We start from the raw sequence: 11,317 nt of genomic DNA on the forward strand, positions 1-11,317 counted from the left end.
AACATAATAAAGGCAATATACAAAAAAACTCACAGGTAAATTCATCCTCAATCGGGAAACACTGAGAGTCTTTTCTGTATGGTCAGGAACAAGAGAAGGATGTCCACTCTTACCACTGTTACTTAACATAGTATTGGAATTCCTAGCCATAGCATCAGACAACAAAAAGAAATAAAAGTCATGCAAGTCTGCAAGGAGAAAAAACTTTCACTATTTGCAGATGACATGTTACTCTATATAGAAAACCTGAAAGGCTCCACCAAAAAAATTGCTAGAACTTCTCCACAAATTCAGTCAAGTTGCAGATACAAAATCAAAGCACAGAAATCTGTTGCATTTCTCTACACCAATAATGTAACAGCAGAAGGAGAAATCAAGGAATCAGATCCATTTACAATTTCTCCAAAACCCATAAGATACATCAGAATAAACCTAACCAAAAAGGTAAAATATGTCTACCCTGAAAACTATAAAACACTGATGAAAGAAATTGAAGATGACACAAAGAAATGGAAAGACATTCCGTGCTCATGGATTAGAAGTTAAAATGTCTATACTGCTCTAAGCAATCTACACATTTAATGCATTCCCTGTCAAAACACCAACAACATTTTTCAGAGTTAGAAGAAACTATTTTAAAATTCGTATGGAACCACGAAAGACCCCAAATAGCCAAAGCAACCTTGAAAAAGAAAAATGAAGGTGGAGACATCACAATTCTGGACTCTAAGTTGTAAAGCTGTAGTGATCAAGACAACATGGCACTAGCAGAAAAATAGACACATAGATCCGTAGAATGGAATAGAAAGCCTAGAAGTAAATCGACAACACATATGGTCAATTAATCTTCAACAAAGCTGGAAAGAATATCCAATGGAAGAAAGTCTTTTCAACAAATGGTGTTGGGAAAACTATAGCAACATGCAAAAGAATGAAACTGGACCCTTCCTTATACCATACACAAAAATGAATTCAAAATGGATTAAAGACCTAAATGTGATAACTGAAACCATACAAATCCCTGATTTAGAACCAGTGCTCTGAACCTAAGTTATTTTTGCCCAAACCTAAAACTGAATCATCAGGGTTTTTTTATAACTGGAAATACCCTTAGAATGGGAAGAAATCAGAGAGGGAGACAAACCATGAGAGACTCTGGACTCTGGGAACCAAACTGAGGGTTACAGAAAGGAGAGGGAATGGGGGATATGGTAACCAGGTGTTGGATATTAAGGAGGGCATGTGTGGTGATGAGCACTGGGTGTTATACACAACTAATGGGTCAGTGAACACTACATCAAAAACTAATGATGTACTGTATGCTGGCTAATTGAACATAATAATAAAAAAATGGAAAAACCGAGAACCAAAAGGGGAAAGGGATAAGAAATTATTTAGACATAGAAAGCCTAAATCTAAATACCACCTTTAAATCATTTTCAAAGTACTATTCTTTCTTTTTTTCTCCATCTTGACTTTTGATTTATTCAAAATTATTCAAAAATGTATATATTTATATATATTTATTCAAAAAATATATAATGAGTTTGAATTGCATGGTGCAGTTAATATGTGGATTTTTTCAATAAATATGCATACAGTATTATAAATTTATTTTCTCTTCCTTATAATTTTCTTTCCTCTAGCTTAATTTGTAAGAATACAGTAATAATACATATAACATACAAAATATGTGTTAATTGATTATTTATGTATTAGTAAGTCTTTCAGTCAGTTAAATTTGGGGGGAGTCAAAAGTTATATGTAGATTTTTAGCTGTGTGGGGGAGTTGTATCCCAATCCCCAGTATTGTTCAATGGTCAGCTATATATATTTTCAGTCAGTAAGTCAATCAGTCATCTTCCTCTTCCAACTGACTCTTCATCCCATATTCTCTCTTGGATCAACTCCTCAAGCTCCTGACAGAATTCATTCAGATGTGGGCTACAAAATTCCAAGTGTCATGCAAAGGCAGACAACTGCAACAAAATCAAATCAATAAAATGGTAGAGAATACTACCCAATTTAGTGTATCTGGTTACCTCCCTTCATACCAAGAGAGAGAAATAGATCTATATTTTTTAAGAATTTATTTATTTATTTGTGAGAGAGAGGCAGCAAGAGAGAGAGAGCACAAATGGGGGAGGGGCAGAGGGAGAGGGAGAAGCAGGCTCTCCGTTGAGCAGGAAGCCCCAAGCCGGAATCAATCTCAGGACTCCGGGATCATGACCTGAGCTGAAGGCAGACGCCTAACCGACTGAACCATCCAGACGCCCCAAGAGAGAAATATATTATCAATATATTGATAAGATATTGGAAACTTTTCCCCCAGACTTCCATGTAAAATTATGGTGATCAAAAACTTTTAGTATTCCCAGTGCTCTCCCCATCCCCCAATCCTGAAACCTTTAAAAATATGTTTTAAGTAAGTACCTATTCTCAGAGTTTAAAACAAAATGTTATGTCATTGCTCCAATGAAGGAGGAAGGAAACTGAACAGCTATATACAGTTTTGAAAGCAAGGAATAGAATCTGAAATGGGTCAATATAAAGAGAAACATATGGTTTATCTCAGGAAGCTTTATACAACTCTGTTTTCATGTATGAATGAGTGAGAAAGATGAATTGTATGTTTGAAACATAAGTTTGGATACTGAAAAAAGCTGTATTGAAATTAATATTTAAATATATACCCTATCTTCAAGTTGCTCTTTTTTGTGCACAGAGGTTTGTGGAGACATACTTGGCTTTTATTTTAAATATTGTGATTAAATAAAACAAGTATTTTGGATGAAGTTAAAGTTACCACTGATATTAGTACCTTTTTTTTTAAATTATTAGCCTTGGGCATAAACAATAAAGGATTTTATAAATATACATTTTATTGGAAGCTATCTCATTTTAGGGCAGCATTTAAGGTACTGAGTGAATTATGCTTTAAGCATGCACATTTTTACATAAGTTCTATAAAATCATAATGATGCCATGGTCCGAAATTCCACTGCAATCTAGTAATTAAAACACTTTCTAGAATGCTTTTGTTGTTAGCTCACTATGTAGTTAACCTGAGACCAAATTATCTCACATTCTCCATTACCACAAATTCCATCCACACACATACATATTCCAGTTTTACTGAACTCTCCCATGTGCCTTTGCTCCTATGACATTTTATATTTTTGTTAATTTTTTTATTTCAATTCCAGTATAGTTAACATACAGTGTTATATTATCTTCAGGCTGTACAATATAGTGATTCGACAATTCCATACACAACCCAATGCACATCATGACAAGTGCCCTCCATAATACCTATCACCTCTTTCACCCATCCCCCCACCCACTTCTTCTCTGGTAACCATCAGTTTGTTCTCTATAGTTGAGTCTGTTTCTTGGTTTGTCTCTCCATTTTCCCCTTTGTTCATTAATTTTGTTTCTTAAGTTCCACATAGGAGTGAAAACATATGGTATTTGTCCTTCTCTGACTGACTTATTTTGCTTATCATTATACACCATAGCTCCATCTATGTCACTGTAAATTGCAAGATTTCATTCATTTTTATGCCTGAATAATGTTATATTATATATACCACATCTTCTTTATCCATTTATCTAACAATGGATAGTTGGGCTGCTACCATAATTTGGCTGCTGTAAATAATGCTCCCATAAACATCAGGTAAACATTCCCTTTGAACATGAATCACTTTAATGTTTTTGCTTTATTTGGGTAAACACCCAGTAATTCAATTACTGAATCATATGGTAGTTCCGTTTCTCAGTTTCTGAGGAACCTCTGTACTGTTTTCCACAGTGGCTGCACTAGTTTGCATTTCCACCAAAAGTGCAAGAGGGTTTTTTTCTCCATATCCTCGCCAACACCTGTTGTTACTTCTGTTGTTAATTTTACCCATTTTGACAGGTGTGAAGTGATATCTCATTGTAGTATTGATTTGCATTTCCCTGACAATGAGTGATGTTGAGCATCTTTCTTGGGTCTGTTGGCCATTTATATGTCTTCTTTGGAGAAATGTCTGTTCATGTCTTCTGGCCATTTTCAAATTAGATTAATTGGGTATTTTTTGAATATTGAGTAATATTAGTTCTTTGTATATTTTAGAAACTAAACCTTTATCAGATATGTCATTTGGAAAAATATATTTTCCCATTTAATAGGTTGCCTTTCTTTTACATTTTTTTAAATTTTATTTTATTTTATTGTTATGTTAGGCACCATACAATACATCATTAGTTTTTGATGTAGTGATCCACGATTCATTGTTTTCCTATAACACCCAGTGCTCCATGAAGTACATGCTCTCCTTAATACCCATCACCTGGCTAACCCATCCCCCCACTCCCTCCCCTCTAAAACCCTCAGTTGTTTCTCAGAGTCCATAGTTTCTCATGATTCATCTCTCCCTCTGATTTCCCCCCCTTCATTTTTCCCTTCCTTCTCCTAATGTACTCCATGCTATTCCTTATGTTCCACAAATAAGTGAAACCATATGATAATTGACTTTTTCTGCTTGACTTATTTCACTTAGCATAACCTCCTCCAGGCCCATCCATGTTGATGTAAAAGTTGGCTATTCATCCATTCTGATGGCTGAGTAATATTCCATTTTATATATGGACCACATCTTCTTTATCCATTCATCTGTTGAAGGGCATCTTAGCTCTTTCCACAGTTTGGCTATTGCGGACACTGTTGCTATGAACATCGGAGTGCATATGGCCCTTCTTTTCACTACATCTGTGTCTTTGGGGTAAATACCCAGGGGTGCAATTTCTGGGTCATAGGGTAGCTCTATTTTTAATTTTTTGAGGCACCTCCACACTGTTTTCCAAAGTGGTTTTACCAACTTGCATTCCCACCAACAGTGCAAGAGGGTTCTCCTTTCTCACAACCTCTCCAACATTTGTTGTTTCTTGCCTTGTCCATTTTTGCCATTCTCACTGGTGCAAGGTGGTATCTCAATGTGGTTTTGATTTGAAATACCCTGATGGCTAATGATGATGAACATTTTCTCATATGTCTGTTAGCCATTTGTATGTCTTCTTCAGAGAAGTGTCTGTTCATGTCTTCTGCCCATTTCTTGACTTATTTGATTTTTGGGTGTTGAGTTTGAGAAGGTCTTTATAGATCTTGGGTATCAGCCCTTTGTCCGTAGTGTCATTTGCAAATATCTTCTCCAATTCCGTGGGTTGCCTCTTAGTTTTGTTGACTGTTTCCTTTGCTGTGCAGAAACTTTTTATCTTGATGGAGTTCCAAAAGTTCATTTTTGCTTTTGTTTCACTAACATTTGGAGATGTATGTTGAAACAAAGAAGCTGCTGTGGCTGATGTTGAAGAGGTTACTGGCTATGTTCTCCTCTAGGATTTTGATGGATTCCTGTCTCAGGATTTCATTCATTTTGAGTTTATCTTTGTGTATGGTGTTAGAGAATGGTCGAGGTTCATTCTTCTATATATAGCTGTCCAATTTTCCCAGCATCATTTATTGAAGGGACTGTCTTTTTTCCATTGCATATTTTTTCCTGCTTTGTCGAAGATAAGTTGACCATAGGGTTGAGGGTCTATATCTGGGCTCTCTATTCTGTTCCATTGGTCTATATGTCTGTTTTTGTGCCAGTACCATGCTGTGTGGTGATCACTGTTTTGTAATATAGCTTGAAATAGGACAACATGATGCCCCCAGCTTTGTTTTTCTTTTTCAACATTTCCTTGGAGATTCAGAGTCTTTTCCGATGCCATACAAATTTTAGGATTGTTTCTTCTAGCACTTTGAAAAAAGTCACTGGTATTTTGATCAGGATGGCGTTGAAGGTATAGATTGCTCTGGGTAGCATAGACATTTTAACAATGTTTATTCTTCCGATCCATGAGCATGGAATATTTTCCCATCTTTTTGTGTCTTTTTCAGTTTCTTTCATGAGTGTTCTGTAGTTCCTAGAGTATAGATCCTTTACCTCTTTGGTTAGGTTTATTCCAAGGTATCTTATGGTATTTGGTGCTATTGTAAATGGAATCGTTTCCCTAATTTCTCCTTCTACAGTTGCATTGTTAGTGTATAAGAAAGCAACTGATTTCTGTGCATTGAATTTGTATCCTGCCACATTACTGAATTGCTGTATGAGTTCTAGTAATTTGGGGGTGGAGTCTTTTGGATTTTCCACATAAAGTATCATGTCATCTGTGAAGAGAGAGAGTTTGTCTTCTTCTTTGCCAATTTGAATACCTTTTATCACTTTTTGTTGTCTGATTGCTGTTGCTAAGACTTCTAGTACTATGTTGAACAATAGTGGCAAGAGTGGGCATCCTTGACATGTTCCTGATCTTAAGGGAAAGGCTCTCAGCTTTTCCCCATTGAGGATGATACTCGCTGTGAGTTTTTCATGGGTGGATTTTATGAACTTGAAGAATGTTCCCTCTATCTCTATACTCTGAAGAGTTTTAATCAGGAAAGTTTGCTGTATTATGTCAAATGCTTTTTCTGCATCAATCGAAAGGATCATCTGGTTTTTCTCTCTCCTCTTATTAATGTTTTCTATCACATTGATTGATTTGCGAATGTTGAACCACCCTTGCATCCCGGGAATTAATCCCACCTGGTTGTGGTGGATGATCCTTTTAATGTATTGTTGGATCCTATTACTAGGATTTTGTTGAGGATTTTGGAATCCATATTCATCAGGGATATTGGTCTGAAATTCTCCGTTTTGATGGAGTCTTTGCCTGGTTTGGGGATTAAGGTAATGCTGACCTCATAGAATGAGTCTGGAAGCTTTCTTTCTGTTTCTATTTTTGGAAACAGCTTCAGGAGAATAGGTATTATTTCTTCCTTGAATGTTTGGTAGAATTTCCCAGGGAATCCATCAGGCACTAGACTCTTGTTTTTTGGGATGTTTTTGATCACTGCTTCAATCTCGTTACTGGTTATTGGCCTATTAACATGTCAGTTTCTTCCTGTTTCAGTCTTGGCAGTTTCTAGGTTTCCAGGAAGGCATCCTTTTCTTCCAGGTTGCTTAATTTATTGGCATATTGTTGTTGATAATAATTTCTAATAACTGTTTCTATTTCCTTGGTGTTAGTCGTGATCTCTTCCCTTTCATTCATCATTTTATTAATTTGGGTCCTTTCTCTTTTCTTTTGAATAAGTTTGGCCAGTGGTTTATCGATCTTATTAATTCTTTCACACAACCAGCTTCTAGGGTTGTTGATCTGCTCTACTGTATTTCTGGTTTCTAATTCATTGTTCTCTGTTCTAATATTAATTATTTCTCTTCTAATGCATGGCTTAGGTATTGTTTTTTGCTTTTATTCTAGTTCTTTAAGGTGTAAAGTGTTGCTGAATTCAGGATTTTTCTATTTTTTTGAGTGAGGCTTGGATGGCTATGTATTTCTCCCTTATGACCAATTCCATAGGTTTTGGACAATGTGTTTTTGTTCTCATTGGTTTCCATGAATTGTTTAAATTCTTCTTTGATTTCTTGGTTTACCCAAACATTATTGAGCAGAGTGGTCTTTTGCTTCCAAATGTTTGATTTTCTTCCAATTTTTCTTCTTGTGATTGAGTTCCAGTTTTAAAGCATTATGGTGTGAGAAGATGCAAGGAATAATCTCAATCTTTTGGTATCGGTTGAGAACTGATTTGTGACCCAGCATGTGATCTATTCTGGAGAAAGTTCCATGTGCGCTTGAGAAGAATGAGTATTCTGTTGTTTTAGGGTGGAATGTTTTGTATATATCTATGAGGTCCATCTGGTCCAGTGTGTCCTTCAAAGCTCTTGTTTCTTTGTTGATTTTCTGCTTAGATGATCTTTCTATTACTGATAGTGGAGTATTGCGGTCTCCTACAAATAACATATTGTTATCAATATGACTCTTTATTTTGGTTAACAGTTGGCTTATGTAGATTGCTGCTCCCATGTTGGGGGTGTATATATTTACAATTGTTAGATCTTCTTGTTTGATAGACCCTTTAAGAATGATATAGTGTCCTTCTTTGTCTCTAAGTACAGATTTTAGTTTAAAATCTAATTTGTCTGATATAGGATTGCTACCCCAGCTTTCTTTTGAGGTCCGTTGGCATGGAAGATGGGTCTCCATCCCTTCACTTTCAGTCTGGATGTATCTTGAGTTTCAAAATGAGTCTCTTGTAGACAACATATGGGTCTGTAGACAGGATGGGTCCTGTCTTTATCCAATCTGCAATCCTGTGCCATTTTATGGGAGCATTTAGGCCATTCACGTTGAGAGTGATTATTGAAAGATATGAATTAATTGTCAGCATGCTGCCTGTGAAGACGTTGTTTTTATAGATTGTACCTGTAAATTTCTGTTGTATATCACTCTTGGGGGCTTTCTCCTTTTATAGAACCCCCCCCCCTTAATATTTCCTGCAGGGCCAGCTTAGTGGTCACATATTCTTTCAGTTTCTGCTGGTCTTGGAAGCTCTGCATCTCTCCATCCATTCTCAATGACAGCCTTGCCAGATAAAGTATTCTTGGCTGCACGTTCTTCTCGTTTAGTACCCTGCATATGTTTTGCCAGGCCTTTCTGGCTTGCCAGGTCTCTGTGGATAGGTCTGACGTTTTTCTGATGTTCTTCCCTCTGTATGTAAGGAATCTCTTCCTCCTAACTGCCCTTAAGATGGTTTCCTTGGTTCTAAGATTTGTGAGTTTTACTATTACATGCCTGGGTGTTGGCCTGTTTTCCTTGATCTTGGGAGGGGTCCTCTCTGCCTCTAGGACACGAATGTTTGTTTCATTCCCCAGATTAAGGAAGTTCCCAGCTACGATTTGCTCCAATATATCTTCTAGTCCTCTGTATCTCTTCACCCCCCCAGGAATCCCAATAATTCTGACATTGGAACGTTTCATGGTGTCACTTATTTCTCTGATTCTATTTTCATGAATTTTGAGTTGTTTTTCCCTGGCCTCCTCTTTTTCCTTCTTGTCTATTAATTGGTCTTCTAGATCACTAATTCATTCTTCTGCCTCGCTTACCCTAGCCCTTAGATTACCTTGATTAGATTGGATCTCATTGATAGCATTTTTAAGTTCTTCCAGTTCAGCTTTCATTTCTGCCCTTAGAGACTCTATGTTGCCATTAATCAATTTCTCCATTCTATCTATTGTCTTCACAACTGCTACCCTGAATTCCATCTCTGACATCTTGGTTATATCTGTATCCATTTGTAAATCTGTGGCAGAAGTCACAGTCTGTTTCTTCCCGTTTTGGGGGTTCCTCCTCCTAGTCATTTTTTTGAGGGGTAGTTGTGGGAATGTACAGAGTCCAAATTATTGACCACAACTCAAGCAAGATGCACCTGTTTTATAAGGACCTTAGGGTTGTTGGTCTCTTGTTCTCCAGCCTGTCTTCTGTGGGAGGGGCTTGCCACACTGTTACTCAGGCAACCCTGTTTGGGCAGAGTTGCCTTGCCCCTGTGGCGGGGCATGGGCACAGTGAGAACCAGTTTTTTGGGGCTTTTGTTCTCTGTGGCTTTTCTGGTGGCTTTCTGCGTCTCTTCCAAGAGTCAGAGCAGAAGAGATTGTTTCCAACCCTCTGCCTCAGAGCAGAGAGATCGCAGTTTCTTCTTCAGTGAGCTCTCCAGGCCACACTATCTCCATTTCTGTCTGTGCTGCTATAAACTGCAGCGTCCTGGGTTGTGCGCCCCTCAGTAGTGCTCCCGGTCCTAGCCTCCGGGTCGGGTATGGGGGCAAGTCTCTGCCCTTTGTGCTTCTAAAACCTCCAGCAGCCCCCAGTTCATGCACACAACCCACCGCTCTGGGTTTCAGTCCAGGGGGCTGCCTTAATGTTCTTTCCCCATTACTACCATTCTGTGAGTCTGTGTCCTGTCCCCAGCTTGGGAGGCTATCACTCACCAGCAGTGTAGGATCCCCACGGTTCCCTCCCCTTGCCATTTATCTTCCGATATCTGCCCACAGAATCACAGCCCCTACTTCATACCTCAAAACCGACCGCCTGCAATATTCTGTTTGTAGAGGTCCAGATCTATCTTCTTACATCTCAGGCTGATTTCGTGGGTGTTCAGAGTGGTCTGGTAGATATCCAGCTCAATTCCGGGGACTGGTTGGAATAGGGTTCCCTACTCCTCTGCCATCTTTTCCTCTCCCAATAGGTTGCCTTTTAATTCTGTTCATTGCTTTTTTCACTAGGCAGAAACTTTTTTATTTTGATGTAGTCCCAGAAGTTTATTTTTGCTTTTCTTTCCCTTGCCTCAGGAGACAACTTGAAAAATGTTGCTAAGGGTGATGTCAGAGAAGTTACAGCCTATACTCTCTTCTAGGATTGTTATGGTTTCAGATCTCACATTTAAGTCTTTAATCCATTTTGAATTTATTTTTGTTTATGGAGTAAGAAAGTGGTCCAGTTTCATTGTTTTGCATATTGCTGTCCTTTCATTCCAACACCATTTGTTGAAGATATTGTCTTTTTCCCATTGGATATTCTTTCTTCTTTTCTCAACAATTGGCCATATAGGGCGCCTGGGTGGTTCAGTTGGTTAAGCGACTGCCTTCGGCTCAGGTCATGATCCTGGAGTCCCAGGATCGAGTCCCGCATCGGGCTCCCTGCTTAGCAGGGAGTCTGCTTCTCCCTCTGACCTTCCCCCGTCTCATGCTTTCTCTCGCTATCTCATTCTCTCTCTCAAATAAATAAATAAAATCTTAAAAAAAACAATTGGCCATATAATTGTGATTTCATTTCTAGACTTTATATTCTGTTTCATTCATCTATGTGTATTTTTTTTTTTTTTGCCAATAGCAAACGTTTTTCATTGTTACAGCTTCATAATATAACTTGAAGTCTGGAATTGTGACACCTCCATCTTTGGATATCAGGGTCTTTTGTGGTTCTATACAAATTTTAGAATTTTTTGTTCAAGTTCTGTAAAAAATGAAGTTGGTATTTTGATAAGGATTGCATTAAATGTGTTGATTGCTTTGGGTGGTACAGACATTTTAATTTCCAATCCATAAGCATGGAATATCTTTCCATTTCATTGTGTTATCTTCAATTTCTTTCATCAGTGTTTTTTGTTTTGTTTGTTTGTTTTTTATTTTTTAGTTCAGAGTACAGGTCTTTCATCTCTTTGGTTAAGTTTATTCCTAGTTATTATTTTTGCTACAACTATGAATGGGATTGATTCCTTAATTTCTCTTTCTGCTGCTTCATTATTAGTATATGAAAATGCCACAAATTTCTGTACTTTGATTTTATATTCTGCAACTTTACTGAACTCATTTATCAATTCTAGTAGTTTTTTTTTGTAAAGTCTTTAGGGTTTTGT

This window comes from Zalophus californianus, chromosome X (genome assembly GCF_009762305.2).
Source record: "Zalophus californianus isolate mZalCal1 chromosome X, mZalCal1.pri.v2, whole genome shotgun sequence".
Classification (NCBI taxonomy): Eukaryota; Metazoa; Chordata; class Mammalia; order Carnivora; family Otariidae; genus Zalophus; species Zalophus californianus.